Source organism: Pleurodeles waltl, unplaced genomic scaffold (assembly GCF_031143425.1).
Source record: "Pleurodeles waltl isolate 20211129_DDA unplaced genomic scaffold, aPleWal1.hap1.20221129 scaffold_84, whole genome shotgun sequence".
Classification (NCBI taxonomy): domain Eukaryota; kingdom Metazoa; phylum Chordata; class Amphibia; order Caudata; family Salamandridae; genus Pleurodeles; species Pleurodeles waltl.
In genome coordinates this window covers 454,142-474,229 of record NW_027150398.1, presented here as the reverse complement: position 1 = coordinate 474,229, position 20,088 = coordinate 454,142, and positions in this window count along the sequence as shown.

The following is a 20,088-nucleotide window of genomic DNA, read 5'->3' as shown; positions in this document are numbered from 1 at the left end:
CCGCTCCTGGTTCTCATTGTATTTAATGACTTGTTTCTGCTCCTCCGCTCCTGGTTCTCATTGTATTTAATGAATCGTCTCTGCTCCTCTGCTCCTGGTTCTCATTGTATTTATTGACTCGCCTCTGCTCCTCCACTCCTGGTTCTCATTGTATTTATTGACTCGCCTCTGCTCCTCCGCTCCTGCTTCTCATTGTATTTTATGACTCGCCTCTGCTCTTTCGCTCCTGGTTCTCATTGTATTTAATGACTCATCTCTGCTCCTCTGCTCCTGGTTCTCATTGTATTTATTGACTCGCCTCTGCTCCTCCGCTCCAGGTTCTCATTGTATTTAATGACTTGCCTCTCCTCCTCCGCTCCTGTTTCTCATTGTATTTTATGACTCACCTCTGCTCCTCCGCTCCTGGTTCTCATTGTATTTAATGACTCGCCTCTGCTCCTCCGCTCCTGGTTCTCATTGTATTTAATGACTCGTCTCTGCTCCTCTGCTCCTGGTTCTCATTGTATTTAATGACTCGCCTGTGCTCATCCGCTCCTGGTTCTCATTGTATTTATTGACTCCCCTCTGCTCCTCCTCTCCTGGTTCTCATTGTATTTAATGACGTGCCTCTGCTTCTCTGCTCCTGGTTCTCATTGTATTTCATGACTCGTCTCTGCTCCTCTGCTCCTCGTTCTCATTGTATTTAATGACTCACCTCTGCTTCTCCGCTCCTGGTTCTGATTGTATTTAATGACGCATCTCTGCTCCTCCGCTCCTGGTTCTCATTGTATTTAATGACTCGCCTCTGCTCCTCTGCTCCTGGTTCTCATTGTATTTAATGACTCGCCTCTGCTCCTGCTTCTCATTGTATTTAATGACTCGTCTCTGCTCCTCCGCTCCTGGTTCTCATTGTATTTGATGAATCGCCTCTGCTCCTCCACTCCTGGTTCTCATTGTATTTAATGACTCGCCTCTGCTCCTCTGCTCCTGGTTCTCATTGTATTTAATTACTCGTCTCTGCTCCTCCGCTCGTGGTTCTCATTGTATTTAATGATTCGCCTCTGCTCCTCCGCTCCTGGTTCTCATTGTATTTAATCACTCGTCTCTGCTCCTCCGCTCCTGTTTCTCATTGTATTTAATGACTCGCCTCTGCTCCTCCGCTCCAGGTTCTCATTGTATTTAATGACTCGCCTCTGCTCCTCCGCTCCTGGTTCTCATTGAATTTAATGACTCGCCTATGCTCCTCCGCTCCTGGTTCTCATTGTATTTTATGACTCTCCTCTGCTCCTCTGCTCCTGGTTCTCATTGTATTTAATGACTCGCCGCTGCTCCTCCGCTCCAGGTTCTCATTGTATTTATTGACTCGCCTCTGCTCCTCCGCTCCTGGTTCTCATTGTATTTATTGACTCGTCTCTGCTCCTCTGCTCCAGGATCTCATTGTATTTGATGACTCGCCTCTGCTCCTCCGCTCCTGGTTCTCATTGCATTTAATGACTCGCCTCTGCTCCTCCGCTCCTGGTTCTCATTGTATTTAATGACTCGCCTCTGCTCCTCCGCTCCTGGTTCTCATTGTATTTGATGACTCGCCTCTGCTCCTCTGCTCCTGGTTCTCATTGTATTTAATGACTCGCCTCTGCTCCTCCGCTCCAGGTTCTCATTGTATTTCATGACTCGCCTCTGCTCCTCTGCTCCTGGTTCTCATTGTATTTAATGACTCGCCTCTGCTCCTCCGCTCCTGGTTCTCATTGTATTTCATGACTCGCCTCTGCTCCTCTGCACCTGGTTCTCATTGTATTTAATGACTCGCCTGTGCTCCTCCGCTCCTGGTTCTCATTGTATTTAATGACTCGCCTCTGCTCCTCTGCTCCTGGTTTTCATTGTATTTAATGACTCGCCTGTGCTCCTCCGCTCCTGGTTCTCATTGTATTTCATGACTCGCCTCTGCTCCTCTGCTCCTGGTTTTCATTGTATTTAATGACTCGACTCTGCTCCTCCGTCCTGGTTCTCATTGTATTTAATGACTCGCCTCTGCTCCTCCGCTCCTGGTTCTCATTGTATTTATTGACTCGCCTCTGCTCCTCCGCTCCTGGTTCTCATTGTATTTATTGACTCGCCTCTGCTCCTCCGCTCCTGTTTCTCATTGTATTTAAAGACTTGCCTCTGCTCCTCTGCTCCTGGTTCTCATTGTATTTAATGACTCGCCTCTGCTACTCCGCTCCTGGTTCTCATTGTATTTAATGACTCGCCTCTGCTCCTCCGCTCCTGGTTCTCATTGTATTTAATGACTCATCTCTGCTCCTCCGCTCCTGGTTCTCATTGTATTTAATGACTCGCCTCTGCTCCTGGTTTTCATTGTATTTAATGACTCGCCTCTGCTCCTCCGCTCATGGTTCTCATTGTATTTAATGACTCGCCTCTGCTCCTCTGCTCCTGGTTCTCATTGTATTTAATGACTCGCCTCTGCTCCTCCGCTCCTGGTTCTCATTGTATTTCATGACTCGCCTCTGCTCCTTTGTACCTGGTTCTCATTGTATTTAATGACTCGCCTGTGCTCCTCCGCTCCTGGTTCTCATTGTATTTAATGACTCGCCTCTGCTCCTCCGCTCCTGGTTCCCATTGTATTTATTGACTCGCCTCTGCTCCTCCGCTCCTGGTTCTTATTGTATTTATTGACTCGCCTCTGCTCCTCCGCTCCTGTTTCTCATTGTATTTAAAGACTTGCCTCTGCTCCTCTGCTCCTGGTTCTCATTGTATTTAATGACTAGACTCTGCTCCTCCGCTCCTGGTTCTCATTGGATTTAATGACTCACCTCTGCTCCTCTGCTCCTCTGCTCCTGGTTCTCATTGTATTTAATGACTCATCTCTTCTCCTCCGCTCCTGGTTCTCATTGTATTTAATGACTCGCCTCTGCTCCTGGTTTTCATTGTATTGAATGACTCGCCTCTGCTCCTCCGCTCCTGGTTCTCATTGTATTTAATGACTCGCCTCTGCTCCTCCGCTCCTGGTTTTCATTGTATTTATTGACTCGCCTCTGCTCCTCCGCTCCTGGTTCTCATTGTATTTATTGACTCGCCTCTGCTCCTCCGCTCCTGTTTCTCATTGTATTTAAAGACTTGCCTCTGCTCCTCTGCTCCTGGTTCTCATTGTATTTAATGACTCGCCTCTGCTACTCCGCTCCTGGTTCTCATTGTATTTAATGACTCGCCTCTGCTCCTCCGCTCCTGGTTCTCATTGTATTTAATGACTCATCTCTGCTCCTCCGCTCCTGGTTCTCATTGTATTTAATGACTCGCCTCTGCTCCTGGTTTTCATTGTATTTAATGACTCGCCTCTGCTCCTCCGCTCCTGGTTCTCATTGTATTTAATGACTCGCCTCTGCTCCTCTGCTCCTGGTTCTCATTGTATTTAATGACTTGCCTCTGCTCCTCCGCTCCTGGTTCTCATTGTATTTCATGACTCGCCTCTGCTCCTTTGTACCTGGTTCTCATTGTATTTAATGACTCGCCTGTGCTCCTCCGCTCCTGGTTCTCATTGTATTTAATGACTCGCCTCTGCTCCTCTGCTCCTGGTTTTCATTGTATTTAATGACTCGCCTCTGCTCCTCCGCTCCTGGTTCTCATTGTATTTCATGACTCGCCTCTGCTCCTCTGCTCCTGGTTTTCATTGTATTTAATGACTCGCCTCTGCTCCTCCGCTCCTGGTTCTCATTGTATTTAATGACTCGCCTCTGCTCCTCCGCTCCTGGTTCCCATTGTATTTATTGACTCGCCTCTGCTCCTCCGCTCCTGGTTCTTATTGTATTTATTGACTCGCCTCTGCTCCTCCGCTCCTGTTTCTCATTGTATTTAAAGACTTGCCTCTGCTCCTCTGCTCCTGGTTCTCATTGTATTTAATGACTCGCCTCTGCTCCTCCGCTCCTGGTTCTCATTGGATTTAATGACTCGCCTCTGCTCCTCTGCTCCTCTGCTCCTGGTTCTCATTGTATTTAATGACTCATCTCTTCTCCTCCGCTCCTGGTTCTCATTGTATTTAATGACTCTCCTCTGCTCCTGGTTTTCATTGTATTGAATAACTCGCCTCTGCTCCTCCGCTCCTGGTTCTCATTGTATTTAATGACTCGCCTCTGCTCCTCCGCTCCTGGTTTTCATTGTATTTATTGACTCGCCTCTGCTCCTCCGCTCCTGGTTCTCATTGTATTTATTGATTCGCCTCTGCTCCTCCGCTCCTGTTTCTCATTGTATTTAAAGACTTGCCCCTGCTCCTCTGCTCCTGGTTCTCATTGTATTTAATGACTCGCCTCTGCTACTCCGCTCCTGGTTCTCATTGTATTTAATGACTCGCCTCTGCTCCTCCGCTCCTGGTTCTCATTGTACTTAATGACTCGCCTGTGCTCCTCCGCTCCTGGTTCTCACTGTATTTAATGACCCGCCTCTCCTCCTCCGCTCCTGGATCTCATTGTATTTGATGACTCGCCTCTGCTCCTCCGCTCCTGGTTCTCACTGTATTTAATGACCCGCCTCTGCTCCTCCGCTCCTGGTTCTCACTGTATTTAATGACTCGCCTGTGCTCCTCCGCTCCTGGTTCTCACTGTATTTAATGACCCGCCTCTGCGCCTCCGCTCCTGGTTCTCATTGTATTTGATGACTCATCCCTGCTCCTCCACTCCTGGTTCTCATTGTATTTAATGACTCGCCTCTGCTCCTCCACTCCTGGTTCTCATTGTATTTATTGACTCGCCTCTGCTCCTCCGCTCCTGGTTCTCATTGTATTTATTGACTCGCCTCTGCTCCTCCGCTCCTGTTTCTCATTGTATTTAAAGACTTGCCCCTGCTCCTCTGCTCCTGGTTCTCATTGTATTTAATGACTCGCCTCTGCTACTCCGCTCCTGGTTCTCATTGTATTTAATGACTCGCCTCTGCTCCTCTTCTCCTGGTTCTCATTGCATTTAATGACTCATCTCTGCTCCTCCGCTCCTGGTTCTCATTGTATTTAATGACTCGCCTCTGCTCCTGGTTCTCATTGTATTTAATGACTCGTCTCTGCTCCTGGTTCTCATTGTATTTAATGACTCGCCTCTGCTCCTCCGCTCCTGGTTCTCACTGTATTTAATGACCCGCCTCTGCTCCTCCGCTCCTGGTTCTCATTGTATTTAATTACTCGCCTCTGCTCCTCCGCTCCTGGTTCTCATTGTATTTGATGACTCGCCTCTGCTCCTCCGCTCCTGGTTCTCATTGTATTTAATGACCCGCCTCTGCTCCTCCGCTCCTGGTTCTCACTGTATTTAATTACTCGCCTCTGGTCCTCCGCTCCTGGTTCTCACTGTATTTAATGACCCGCCTCTGCTCCTCCGCTCCTGGTTCTCATTGTATTTAGTGACTCGTCTCTGCTCCTCCGCTCCTGGTTCTCATTGTATTTAATGACTCGTCTCTGCTCCTCCGCTCCTGGTTCTCATTGTATTAAATGACTCGGCTCTGCTCCTCCGCTCCTGGTTCTCATTGTATTTAATGACCCGCCTCTGCTCCTCCGCTCCTGGTTCTCACTGTATTTAATGACTCGCCTGTGCTCCTCCGCTCCTGGTTCTCACTGTATTTAATGACCCGCCTCTGCTCCTCCGCTCCTGGTTCTCATTGTATTTAGTGACTCGTCTCTGCTCCTCCGCTCCTGGTTCTCACTGTATTTAATGACTCGTCTCTGCTCCTCCGCTCCTGGTTCTCATTGTATTTAATGACTCGTCTCTGCTCCTCCGCTCCTGGTTCTCATTGTATTTAATGACTCGCCTCTGCTCCTCCGCTCCTGGTTTTCATTGTATTTAATGACTCGTCTGTGCTCCTCCGCTCCTGGTTCTCATTGTATTTAATGACTCGCCTCTGCTCCTCCGCTCCTGGTTCTCATTGTATTTAATGACTCGTCTCTGCTCCTCCGCTCCTGGTTCTCACTGTATTTAATGACTCGCCTCTGGTCCTCCGCTCCTGGTTCTCACTGTATTTAATGACCCGCCTCTGCTCCTCCGCTCCTGGTTCTCATTGTATTTAGTGACTCGTCTCTGCTCCTCCGCTCCTGGTTCTCATTGTATTTAATGACCCGCCTCTGCTCCTCCGCTCCTGGTTCTCACTGTATTTAATGACTCGTCTCTGCTCCTCCGCTCCTGGTTCTCATTGTATTTAATGACTCGTCTCTGCTCCTCCGCTCCTGGTTCTCATTGTATTAAATGACTCGGCTCTGCTCCTCCGCTCCTGGTTCTCATTGTATTTAATGACTCGCCTCTGCTCCTCCGCTCCTGGTTCTCATTGTATTTAATGACTCGCCTCTGCTCCTCCGCTCCTGGTTTTCATTGTATTTAATGACTCGCCTGTGCTCCTCTGCTCCTGGTTCTCATTGTATTTAATGACTCGCCTCTGCTCCTCCGCTCCTGGTTCTCATTGTATTTAATGACGCGTCTCTGCTCCTCCGCTCCTGGTTCTCATTGTATTTAATGACTCGCCTCTGCTCCCCCGCTCCTGGTTTTCATTGTATTTAATGACTCGTCTCTGCTCCTCTGCTCCTGGTTCTCATTGTATTTAATGACGCGTCTCTGCTCCTCCTCTCCAGGTTCTCATTGTATTTAATGACGCGTCTCTGCTCCTGGTTCTCATGGTATTTAATGACTCGCCTCTGCTCCTCCGCTCCTGGTTCTCATTGTATTTAATGACGCGTCTCTGCTCCTCCGCTCCTCGTTCTCATTGTATTTAATGACTCACCTCTGCTTCTCCGCTCCTGGTTCTGATTGTATTTAATGACTCGTCTCTACTCCTCCGCTCCTGGTTCTCATTGTATTTAATGACCCGTCTCTGCTCCTCCGCTCCTGGTTCTCATTGAATTTGATGACTCGCCTCTGCTCCTCTGCTCCTGGTTCTCATTGTATTTGATGACTCATCTCTGCTCCTCCGCTCCTGGTTCTCATTGTATTTAATGACTCGTCTCTGCTCCTCCGCGCCTAGTTCTCATTGTATTTGATGACTCATCTCTGCTCCTCCGCTCCTGGTTCTCATTGTATTTAATGACTCGCCTCTGCTCCTCCGCTCCTGGTTCTCATTGTATTTAATGACTCGTTTCTGCTCCTCCGCTCCTGGTTCTCATTGTATTTAATGACTCGTCTCTGCTCCTCTGCTCCTGGTTCTCATTGTATTTATTGACTCGCCTCTGCTCCTCCGCTCCTGCTTCTCATTGTATTTTAGGACTCGCCTCTGCTCCTCCGCTCCTGGTTCTCATTGTATTTATTGACTCGCCTCTGCTCCTCCGCTACTGCTTCTCATTGTATTTATTGACTCGTCTCTGCTCCTCCGCTCCTGGTTCTCATTGAATTTGATGACTCGCCTCTGCTCCTCTGCTCCTGGTTCTCATTGTATTTGATGACTCATCTCTGCTCCTCCGCTCCTGGTTCTCATTGTATTTAATGACTCGTCTCTGCTCCTCCGCTCCTGGTTCTCATTGTATTTGATGACTCGCCTCTGCTCCTCCGCTCCTGGTTCTCATTGTATTTATTGACTTGTTTCTGCTCCTCCGCTCCTGGTTCTCATTGTATTTAATGAATCGTCTCTGCTCCTCTGCTCCTGGTTCTCATTGTATTTATTGACTCGCCTCTGCTCCTCCACTCCTGGTTCTCATTGTATTTATTGACTCGCCTCTGCTCCTCCGCTCCTGCTTCTCATTGTATTTTATGACTCGCCTCTGCTCTTTCGCTCCTGGTTCTCATTGTATTTAATGACTCATCTCTGCTCCTCTGCTCCTGGTTCTCATTGTATTTATTGACTCGCCTCTGCTCCTCCGCTCCAGGTTCTCATTGTATTTAATGACTTGCCTCTCCTCCTCCGCTCCTGTTTCTCATTGTATTTTATGACTCACCTCTGCTCCTCCGCTCCTGGTTCTCATTGTATTTAATGACTCGCCTCTGCTCCTCCGCTCCTGGTTCTCATTGTATTTAATGACTCGTCTCTGCTCCTCTGCTCCTGGTTCTCATTGTATTTAATGACTCGCCTGTGCTCATCCGCTCCTGGTTCTCATTGTATTTATTGACTCCCCTCTGCTCCTCCTCTCCTGGTTCTCATTGTATTTAATGACGTGCCTCTGCTTCTCTGCTCCTGGTTCTCATTGTATTTCATGACTCGTCTCTGCTCCTCTGCTCCTCGTTCTCATTGTATTTAATGACTCACCTCTGCTTCTCCGCTCCTGGTTCTGATTGTATTTAATGACGCATCTCTGCTCCTCCGCTCCTGGTTCTCATTGTATTTAATGACTCGCCTCTGCTCCTCTGCTCCTGGTTCTCATTGTATTTAATGACTCGCCTCTGCTCCTGCTTCTCATTGTATTTAATGACTCGTCTCTGCTCCTCCGCTCCTGGTTCTCATTGTATTTGATGAATCGCCTCTGCTCCTCCACTCCTGGTTCTCATTGTATTTAATGACTCGCCTCTGCTCCTCTGCTCCTGGTTCTCATTGTATTTAATTACTCGTCTCTGCTCCTCCGCTCGTGGTTCTCATTGTATTTAATGATTCGCCTCTGCTCCTCCGCTCCTGGTTCTCATTGTATTTAATCACTCGTCTCTGCTCCTCCGCTCCTGTTTCTCATTGTATTTAATGACTCGCCTCTGCTCCTCCGCTCCAGGTTCTCATTGTATTTAATGACTCGCCTCTGCTCCTCCGCTCCTGATTCTCATTGAATTTAATGACTCGCCTATGCTCCTCCGCTCCTGGTTCTCATTGTATTTTATGACTCTCCTCTGCTCCTCTGCTCCTGGTTCTCATTGTATTTAATGACTCGCCGCTGCTCCTCCGCTCCAGGTTCTCATTGTATTTATTGACTCGCCTCTGCTCCTCCGCTCCTGGTTCTCATTGTATTTATTGACTCGTCTCTGCTCCTCTGCTCCAGGATCTCATTGTATTTGATGACTCGCCTCTGCTCCTCCGCTCCTGGTTCTCATTGCATTTAATGACTCGCCTCTGCTCCTCCGCTCCTGGTTCTCATTGTATTTAATGACTCGCCTCTGCTCCTCCGCTCCTGGTTCTCATTGTATTTGATGACTCGCCTCTGCTCCTCTGCTCCTGGTTCTCATTGTATTTAATGACTCGCCTCTGCTCCTCCGCTCCAGGTTCTCATTGTATTTCATGACTCGCCTCTGCTCCTCTGCTCCTGGTTCTCATTGTATTTAATGACTCGCCTCTGCTCCTCCGCTCCTGGTTCTCATTGTATTTCATGACTCGCCTCTGCTCCTCTGCACCTGGTTCTCATTGTATTTAATGACTCGCCTGTGCTCCTCCGCTCCTGGTTCTCATTGTATTTAATGACTCGCCTCTGCTCCTCTGCTCCTGGTTTTCATTGTATTTAATGACTCGCCTCTGCTACTCCGCTCCTGGTTCTCATTGTATTTCATGACTCGCCTCTGCTCCTCTGCTCCTGGTTTTCATTGTATTTAATGACTCGCCTCTGCTCCTCCGTCCTGGTTCTCATTGTATTTAATGACTCGCCTCTGCTCCTCCGCTCCTGGTTCTCATTGTATTTATTGACTCGCCTCTGCTCCTCCGCTCCTGGTTCTCATTGTATTTATTGACTCGCCTCTGCTCCTCCGCTCCTGTTTCTCATTGTATTTAAAGACTTGCCTCTGCTCCTCTGCTCCTGGTTCTCATTGTATTTAATGACTCGCCTCTGCTACTCCGCTCCTGGTTCTCATTGTATTTAATGACTCGCCTCTGCTCCTCCGCTCCTGGTTCTCATTGTATTTAATGACTCATCTCTGCTCCTCCGCTCCTGGTTCTCATTGTATTTAATGACTCGCCTCTGCTCCTGGTTTTCATTGTATTTAATGACTCGCCTCTGCTCCTCCGCTCCTGGTTCTCATTGTATTTAATGACTCGCCTCTGCTCCTCTGCTCCTGGTTCTCATTGTATTTAATGACTCGCCTCTGCTCCTCCGCTCCTGGTTCTCATTGTATTTCATGACTCGCCTCTGCTCCTTTGTACCTGGTTCTCATTGTATTTAATGACTCGCCTGTGCTCCTCCGCTCCTGGTTCTCATTGTATTTAATGACTCGCCTCTGCTCCTCTGCTCTTGGTTTTCATTGTATTTAATGACTCGCCTCTGCTCCTCCGCTCCTGGTTCTCATTGTATTTCATGACTCGCCTCTGCTCCTCTGCTCCTGGTTTTCATTGTATTTAATGACTCGCCTCTGCTCCTCCGCTCCTGGTTCTCATTGTATTTAATGACTCGCCTCTGCTCCTCCGCTCCTGGTTCCCATTGTATTTATTGACTCGCCTCTGCTCCTCCGCTCCTGGTTCTTATTGTATTTATTGACTCGCCTCTGCTCCTCCGCTCCTGTTTCTCATTGTATTTAAAGACTTGCCTCTGCTCCTCTGCTCCTGGTTCTCATTGTATTTAATGACTAGACTCTGCTCCTCCGCTCCTGGTTCTCATTGGATTTAATGACTCACCTCTGCTCCTCTGCTCCTCTGCTCCTGGTTCTCATTGTATTTAATGACTCATCTCTTCTCCTCCGCTCCTGGTTCTCATTGTATTTAATGACTCGCCTCTGCTCCTGGTTTTCATTGTATTGAATGACTCGCCTCTGCTCCTCCGCTCCTGGTTCTCATTGTATTTAATGACTCGCCTCTGCTCCTCCGCTCCTGGTTTTCATTGTATTTATTGACTCGCCTCTGCTCCTCCGCTCCTGGTTCTCATTGTATTTATTGACTCGCCTCTGCTCCTCCGCTCCTGTTTCTCATTGTATTTAAAGACTTGCCTCTGCTCCTCTGCTCCTGGTTCTCATTGTATTTAATGACTCGCCTCTGCTACTCCGCTCCTGGTTCTCATTGTATTTAATGACTCGCCTCTGCTCCTCCGCTCCTGGTTCTCATTGTATTTAATGACTCATCTCTGCTCCTCCGCTCCTGGTTCTCATTGTATTTAATGACTCGCCTCTGCTCCTGGTTTTCATTGTATTTAATGACTCGCCTCTGCTCCTCCGCTCCTGGTTCTCATTGTATTTAATGACTCGCCTCTGCTCCTCTGCTCCTGGTTCTCATTGTATTTAATGACTTGCCTCTGCTCCTCCGCTCCTGGTTCTCATTGTATTTCATGACTCGCCTCTGCTCCTTTGTACCTGGTTCTCATTGTATTTAATGACTCGCCTGTGCTCCTCCGCTCCTGGTTCTCATTGTATTTAATGACTCGCCTCTGCTCCTCTGCTCCTGGTTTTCATTGTATTTAATGACTCGCCTCTGCTCCTCCGCTCCTGGTTCTCATTGTATTTCATGACTCGCCTCTGCTCCTCTGCTCCTGGTTTTCATTGTATTTAATGACTCGCCTCTGCTCCTCCGCTCCTGGTTCTCATTGTATTTAATGACTCGCCTCTGCTCCTCCGCTCCTGGTTCCCATTGTATTTATTGACTCGCCTCTGCTCCTCCGCTCCTGGTTCTTATTGTATTTATTGACTCGCCTCTGCTCCTCCGCTCCTGTTTCTCATTGTATTTAAAGACTTGCCTCTGCTCCTCTGCTCCTGGTTCTCATTGTATTTAATGACTCGCCTCTGCTCCTCCGCTCCTGGTTCTCATTGGATTTAATGACTCGCCTCTGCTCCTCTGCTCCTCTGCTCCTGGTTCTCATTGTATTTAATGACTCATCTCTTCTCCTCCGCTCCTGGTTCTCATTGTATTTAATGACTCTCCTCTGCTCCTGGTTTTCATTGTATTGAATAACTCGCCTCTGCTCCTCCGCTCCTGGTTCTCATTGTATTTAATGACTCGCCTCTGCTCCTCCGCTCCTGGTTTTCATTGTATTTATTGACTCGCCTCTGCTCCTCCGCTCCTGGTTCTCATTGTATTTATTGATTCGCCTCTGCTCCTCCGCTCCTGTTTCTCATTGTATTTAAAGACTTGCCCCTGCTCCTCTGCTCCTGGTTCTCATTGTATTTAATGACTCGCCTCTGCTACTCCGCTCCTGGTTCTCATTGTATTTAATGACTCGCCTCTGCTCCTCTTCTCCTGGTTCTCATTGCATTTAATGACTCATCTCTGCTCCTCCGCTCCTGGTTCTCATTGTATTTAATGACTCGTCTCTGCTCCTGGTTCTCATTGTATTTAATGTCTCGTCTCTGCGCCTCCGCTCCTGGTTCTCATTGAATTTAATGACTTGCCTCTGCTCCTCCGCTCCTGGTTCTCATTGTATTTAATGACTCGTCTCTGTTCGTCCGCTCCTGGTTCTCATTGTATTTAATGACTCGCCTCTGTTCCTCTGCTTTTGGTTCTCATGGTATTTAATGACTCACCTCTGCTCCGCCGCTCCTGGTTCTCATTGTATTTAATGACTAACCTCTGCTTCTCCGCTCCTGGTTCTCATTGTATTTAATGACTCGCCTCTGCTCCTCTGCTCCTGGTTTTCATTGTATTTAATGACTCGCCTCTGCTCCTCCGCTCCTGGTTCTCATTGTATTTAATGACTCGCCTCTGCTCCTCCGCTCCTGGTTCCCATTGTATTTATTGACTCGCCTCTGCTCCTCCGCTCCTGGTTCTTATTGTATTTATTGACTCGCCTCTGCTCCTCCGCTCCTGTTTCTCATTGTATTTAAAGACTTGCCTCTGCTCCTCTGCTCCTGGTTCTCATTGTATTTAATGACTCGCCTCTGCTCCTCCGCTCCTGGTTCTCATTGGATTTAATGACTCGCCTCTGCTCCTCTGCTCCTCTGCTCCTGGTTCTCATTGTATTTAATGACTCATCTCTTCTCCTCCGCTCCTGGTTCTCATTGTATTTAATGACTCTCCTCTGCTCCTGGTTTTCATTGTATTGAATAACTCGCCTCTGCTCCTCCGCTCCTGGTTCTCATTGTATTTAATGACTCGCCTCTGCTCCTCCGCTCCTGGTTTTCATTGTATTTATTGACTCGCCTCTGCTCCTCCGCTCCTGGTTCTCATTGTATTTATTGATTCGCCTCTGCTCCTCCGCTCCTGTTTCTCATTGTATTTAAAGACTTGCCCCTGCTCCTCTGCTCCTGGTTCTCATTGTATTTAATGACTCGCCTCTGCTACTCCGCTCCTGGTTCTCATTGTATTTAATGACTCGCCTCTGCTCCTCTTCTCCTGGTTCTCATTGCATTTAATGACTCATCTCTGCTCCTCCGCTCCTGGTTCTCATTGTATTTAATGACTCGTCTCTGCTCCTGGTTCTCATTGTATTTAATGACTCGCCTCTGTTCCTCTGCTTTTGGTTCTCATGGTATTTAATGACTCACCTCTGCTCCGCCGCTCCTGGTTCTCATTGTATTTAATGACTAACCTCTGCTTCTCCGCTCCTGGTTCTCATTGTATTTAATGACTCGCCTGTGCTCCTCCGCTCCAGGTTCTCATTGTATTTAATGACCCGCCTCTGCTCCTCTGCTCCTGGTTCTCATTGTATTTAATGACTCGCCTCTGCTCGTCCGCTCCTGGTTCTCATTGTATTTAATGACTCGTCTCTGCTCCTCCGCTCCTGGTTCTCATTGTATTTAATGACTCACCTCTGCGCCTCCGCTCCTGGTTCTCATTGTATTTAATGACTCGCCTCTGCTTGTCCGCTCCTGGTTCTCATTGTATTTAATGACTCGTCTCTGCTCCTCGGCTCCTGGTTCTCATTGTATTTAATGAATCGCCTCTGCTCCTCCGCTCCTGGTTCTCATTGTATTTAATGACTCGCCTCTGCTCCTCCGCTCCTGGTTCTCATTGTACTTAATGACTCGCCTGTGCTCCTCCGCTCCTGGTTCTCACTGTATTTAATGACCCGTCTCTCCTCCTCCGCTCCTGGTTCTTATTGTATTTAATGACTCGCCTCTGCTCCTCCGCTCCTGGTTCTCATTGTATTTAATGACTCGCCTCTGCTCCTCTGTTCCTGGTTCTCATTGTATTTGATGACTCGCCTCTGCTCCTCCGCTCCTGGTTCTCATTGTATTTAATGACTCGCCTATGCTCCTCTGCTCCTGGTTCTCATTGTATTTAATGACTCGTCTCTGCTCCTGGTTCTCATTGTATTTAATGACTCGCCTCTGCTCCTGCGCTCCTGGTTTTCATTGTATTTGATGACTCGCCTCTGCTCCTCCGCTCCTGGTTCTCACTGTATTTAATGACCCGCCTCTGCTCCTCCGCTCCTGGTTCTCACTGTATTTAATGACTCGCCTGTGCTCCTCCGCTCCTGGTTCTCACTGTATTTAATGACCCGCCTCTCCTCCTCCGCTCCTGGTTCTCATTGTATTTGATGACTCGCCTCTGCTCCTCCGCTCCTGGTTCTCACTGTATTTAATGACCCGCCTCTGCTCCTCCGCTCCTGGTTCTCACTGTATTTAATGACTCGCCTCTGCTCCTCCGCTCCTGGTTCTCACTGTATTTAATGACCCGCCTCTGCGCCTCCGCTCCTGGTTCTCATTGTATTTGATGACTCATCTCTGCTCCTCCGCTCCTGGTTCTCATTGTATTTAATGACTCGCCTCTGCTCCTCCACTCCTGGTTCTCATTGTATTTATTGACTCGCCTCTGCTCCTCCGCTCCTGGTTCTCATTGTATTTATTGACTCGCCTCTGCTCCTCCGCTCCTGTTTCTCATTGTATTTAAAGACTTGCCCCTGCTCCTCTGCTCCTGGTTCTCATTGTATTTAATGACTCGCCTCTGCTACTCCGCTCCTGGTTCTCATTGTATTTAATGACTCGCCTCTGCTCCTCTTCTCCTGGTTCTCATTGCATTTAATGACTCATCTCTGCTCCTCTGCTCCTGGTTCTCATTGTATTTAATGACTCGCCTCTGCTCCTCTGCTCCTGGTTCTCATTGTATTTAATGACTCGTCTCTGCTCCTGGTTCTCATTGTATTTAATGACTCGTCTCTGCTCCTGGTTCTCACTGTATTTAATGACCCGCCTCTGCTCCTCCGCTCCTGGTTCTCATTGTATTTAATTACTCGCCTCTGCTCCTCCGCTCCTGGTTCTCATTGTATTTAATGAATCGTCTCTGCTCCTCTGCTCCTGGTTCTCATTGTATTTATTGACTCGCCTCTGCTCCTCCGCTCCTGGTTCTCATTGTATTTATTGACTCTCCTCTGCTCCTCCGCTCCTGCTTCTCATTGTATTTTATGACTCGCCTCTGCTCTTTCGCTCCTGGTTCTCATTGTATTTAATGACTCATCTCTGCTCCTCTGCTCCTGGATCTCATTGTATTTATTGACTCGCCTCTGCTCCTCCGCTCCAGGTTCTCATTGTATTTAATGACTTGCCTCTCCTCCTCCGCTCCTGTTTCTCATTGTATTTTATGACTCACCTCTGCTCCTCCGCTCCTGGTTCTCATTGTATTTAATTACTCGCCTCTGCTCCTCCGCTCCTGGTTCTCATTGTATTTATTGACTCGCCTCTGCTCCTCCGCTCCTGCTTCTCATTGTATTTTATGACTCGCCTCTGCTCTTTCGCTCCTGGTTCTCATTGTATTTAATGACTCATCTCTGCTCCTCTGCTCCTGGATCTCATTGTATTTATTGACTCGCCTCTGCTCCTCCGCTCCAGGTTCTCATTGTATTTAATGACTTGCCTCTCCTCCTCCGCTCCTGTTTCTCATTGTATTTTATGACTCACCTCTGCTCCTCCGCTCCTGGTTCTCATTGTATTTAATGACTCGCCTCTGCTCCTCCGCTCCTGGTTCTCATTGTATTTAATGACTCGTCTCTGCTCCTCTGCTCCTGGTTCTCATTGTATTTAATGACTCGCCTGTGCTCCTCCGCTCCTGGTTCTCATTGTATTTATTGACTCCCCTCTGCTCCTCCGCTTTTGGTTCTCATTGTATTTAATGACTTGCCTCTGCTTCTCTGCTCCTCGTTCTCATTGTATTTAATGACTCACCTCTGCTTCTCCGCTCCTGGTTCTGATTGTATTTAATGACGCATCTCTGCTCCTCCGCTCCTGGTTCTCATTGTATTTAATGACTCGCCTCTGCTCCTCTGCTCCTGGTTCTCATTGTATTTAATGACTCGCCTCTGCTCCTGCTTCTCATTGTATTTAATGACTCGTCTCTGCTCCTCCGCTCCTGGTTCTCATTGTATTTGATGACTCGCCTCTGCTCCTCCGCTCCTGGTTCTCATTGTATTTAATGACTCGCCTCTGCTCCTCCGCTCCTGGTTCTCATTGTATTTAATCACTCGTCTCTGCTCCTCCGCTCGTGGTTCTCATTGTATTTAATGACTCGCCTCTGCTCCTCCGCTCCTGGTTCTCATTGTATTTAATCACTCGTCTCTGCTCCTCCGCTCCTGTTTCTCATTGTATTTAATGACTCGCCTCTGCTCCTCCGCTCCAGGTTCTCATTGTATTTAATGACTCGCCTCTGCTCCTCCGCTCCTGGTTCTCATTGTATTTAATGACTCGCCTATGCTCCTCCGCTCCTGGTTCTCATTGTATTTAATGACTCGCCTCTGCTCCTCTGCTCCTGGTTCTCATTGTATTTAATGACTCGCCGCTGCTCCTCCGCTCCAGGTTCTCATTGTATTTATTGACTCGCCTCTGCTCCTCCGCTCCTGGTTCTCATTGTATTTATTGACTCGTCTCTGCTCCTCTGCTCCAGGATCTCATTGTATTTGATGACTCGCCTCTGCTCCTCCGCTCCTGGTTCTCATTGCATTTAATGACTCGCCTCTGCTCCTCCGCTCCTGGTTCTCATTGTATTTAATGACTCGCCTCTGCTCCTCCGCTCCTGGTTCTCATTGTATTTGATGACTCGCCTCTGCTCCTCTGCTCCTGGTTCTCATTGTATTTAATGACTCGCCTCTGCTCCTCCGCTCCAGGTTCTCATTGTATTTAATGACTCGCCTCTGCTCCTCTGCTCCTGGTTCTCATTGTATTTAATGACTCGCCTCTGCTCCTCCGCTCCTGGTTCTCATTGTATTTCATGACTCGCCTCTGCTCCTCTGCACCTGGTTCTCATTGTATTCAATGACTCGCCTGTGCTCCTCCGCTCCTGGTTCTCATTGTATTTAATGACTCGCCTCTGCTCCTCTGCTCCTGGTTTTCATTGTATTTAATGACTCGCCTGTGCTCCTCCGCTCCTGGTTCTCATTGTATTCCATGACTCGCCTCTGCTCCTCTGCTCCTGGTTTTCATTGTATTTAATGACTCGCCTCTGCTCCTCCGTCCTGGTTCTCATTGTATTTAATGACTCGCCTCTGCTCCTCCGCTCCTGGTTCTCATTGTATTTATTGACTCGCCTCTGCTCCTCCGCTCCTGGTTCTCATTGTATTTATTGACTCGCCTCTGCTCCTCCGCTCCTGTTTCTCATTGTATTTAAAGACTTGCCTCTGCTCCTCTGCTCCTGGTTCTCATTGTATTTAATGACTCGCCTCTGCTACTCCGCTCCTGGTTCTCATTGTATTTAATGACTCGCCTCTGCTCCTCCGCTCCTGGTTCTCATTGTATTTAATGACTCATCTCTGCTCCTCCGCTCCTGGTTCTCATTGTATTTAATGACTCGCCTCTGCTCCTGGTTTTCATTGTATTTAATGACTCACCTATGCTCCTCCGCTCCTGGTTCTCATTGTATTTAATGACTCGCCTCTGCTCCTCTGCTCCTGGTTCTCATTGTATTTAATGACTCGCCTCTGCTCCTCCGCTCCTGGTTCTCATTGTATTTCATGACTCGCCTCTGCTCCTTTGCACCTGGTTCTCATTGTATTTAATGACTCGCCTGTGCTCCTCCGCTCCTGGTTCTCATTGTATTTAATGACTCGCCTCTGCTCCTCTGCTCCTGGTTTTCATTGTATTTAATGACTCGCCTGTGCTCCTCCGCTCCTGGTTCTCATTGTATTTCATGACTCGCCTCTGCTCCTCTGCTCCTGGTTTTCATTGTATTTAATGACTCGCCTCTGCTCCTCCGCTCCTGGTTCTCATTGTATTTAATGACTCGCCTCTGCTCCTCCGCTCCTGGTTCCCATTGTATTTATTGACTCGCCTCTGCTCCTCCGCTCCTGGTTCTTATTGTATTTATTGACTAGCCTCTGCTCCTCCGCTCCTGTTTCTCATTGTATTTAAAGACTTGCCTCTGCTCCTCTGCTCCTGGTTCTCATTGTATTTAATGACTCGCCTCTGGTCCTCCGCTCCTGGTTCTCATTGGATTTAATGACTCGCCTCTGCTCCTCTGCTCCTCTGCTCCTGGTTCTCATTGTATTTAATGACTCATCTCTGCTCCTCCGCTCCTGGTTCTCATTGTATTTAATGACTCGCCTCTGCTCCTGGTTTTCATTGTATTGAATGACTCGCCTCTGCTCCTCCGCTCCTGGTTCTCATTGTATTTAATGACTCGCCTCTGCTCCCCCGCTCCTGGTTCTCATTGTATTTATTGACTCGCCTCTGCTCCTCCGCTCCTGGTTCTCATTGTATTTATTGACTCGCCTCTGCTCCTCCGCTCCTGTTTCTCATTGTATTTAAAGACTTGCCCCTGCTCCTCTGCTCCTGGTTCTCATTGTATTTAATGACTCGCCTCTGCTACTCCGCTCCTGGTTCTCAATGTATTTAATGACTCGCCTTTGCTCCTCTTCTCCTGGTTCTCATTGCATTTAATGACTCATCTCTGCTCCTCCGCTCCTGGTTCTCATTGTATTTAATGACTCGCCTCTGCTCCTCTGCTCCTGGTTCTCATTGTATTTAATGACTCGTCTCTGCTCCTGGTTCTCATTGTATTTAATGACTCGTCTCTGCGCCTCCGCTCCTGGTTCTCATTGTATTTAATGACTTGCCTCTGCTCCTCCGCTCCTGGTTCTCATTGTATTTAATGACTCGTCTCTGCTCCTCCGCTCCTAGTTCTCATTGTATTTAATGACTCGCCTCTGCTCCTCTGCTCCTGGTTCTCATTGTATTTAATGACTCGTCTCTGCTCCTGGTTCTCATTGTATTTAATGTCTCGTCTCTGCGCCTCCGCTCCTGGTTCTCATTGAATTTAATGACTTGCCTCTGCTCCTCCGCTCCTGGTTCTCATTGTATTTAATGACTCGTCTCTGTTCGTCCGCTCCTGGTTCTCATTGTATTTAATGACTCGCCTCTGTTCCTCCGCTTTTGGTTCTCATGGTATTTAATGACTCACCTCTGCTCCGCCGCTCCTGGTTCTCATTGTGTTTAATGACTAACCTCTGCTTCTCCGCTCCTGGTTCTCATTGTATTTAATGACTCGCCTGTGCTCCTCCGCTCCTGGTTCTCACTGTATTTAATGACCCGCCTCTCCTCCTCCGCTCCTGGTTCTCATTGTATTTAATGACTCGCCTCTGCTCGTCCGCTCCTGGTTCTCATTGTATTTAATGACTCGTCTCTGCTCCTGGTTCTCATTGTATTTAATGACTCGTCTCTGCGCCTCCGCTCCTGGTTCTAATTGTATTTAATGACTTGCCTCTGCTCCTCCGCTCCTGGTTCTCATTGTATTTAATGACTCGTCTCTGCTCCTCCGCTCCTAGTTCTCATTGTATTTAATGACTCGCCTCTGCTCCTCTGCTCCTGGTTCTCATTGTATTTAATGACTCGTCTCTGCTCCTGGTTCTCATTGTATTTAATGTCTCGTCTCTGCGCCTCCGCTCCTGGTTCTCATTGAATTTAATGACTTGCCTCTGCTCCTCCGCTCCTGGTTCTCATTGTATTTAATGACTCGTCTCTGTTCGTCCGCTCCTGGTTCTCATTGTATTTAATGACTCGCCTCTGTTCCTCCGCTTTTGGTTCTCATGGTATTTAATGACTCACCTCTGCTCCGCCGCTCCTGGTTCTCATTGTATTTAATGACTAACCTCTGCTTCTCCGCTCCTGGTTCTCATTGTATTTAATGACTCGCCTGTGCTCCTCCGCTCCTGGTTCTCACTGTATTTAATGACCCGCCTCTCCTCCTCCGCTCCTGGTTCTCATTGTATTTAATGACTCGCCTCTGCTCGTCCGCTCCTGGTTCTCATTGTATTTAATGACTCGTCTCTGCTCCTCCGCTCCTGGTTCTCATTGTATTTAATGACTCACCTCTGCGCCTCCGCTCCTGGTTCTCATTGTATTTAATGACTCGCCTCTGCTCGTCCGCTCCTGGTTCTCATTGTATTTAATGACTCGTCTCTGCTCCTCGACTCCTGGT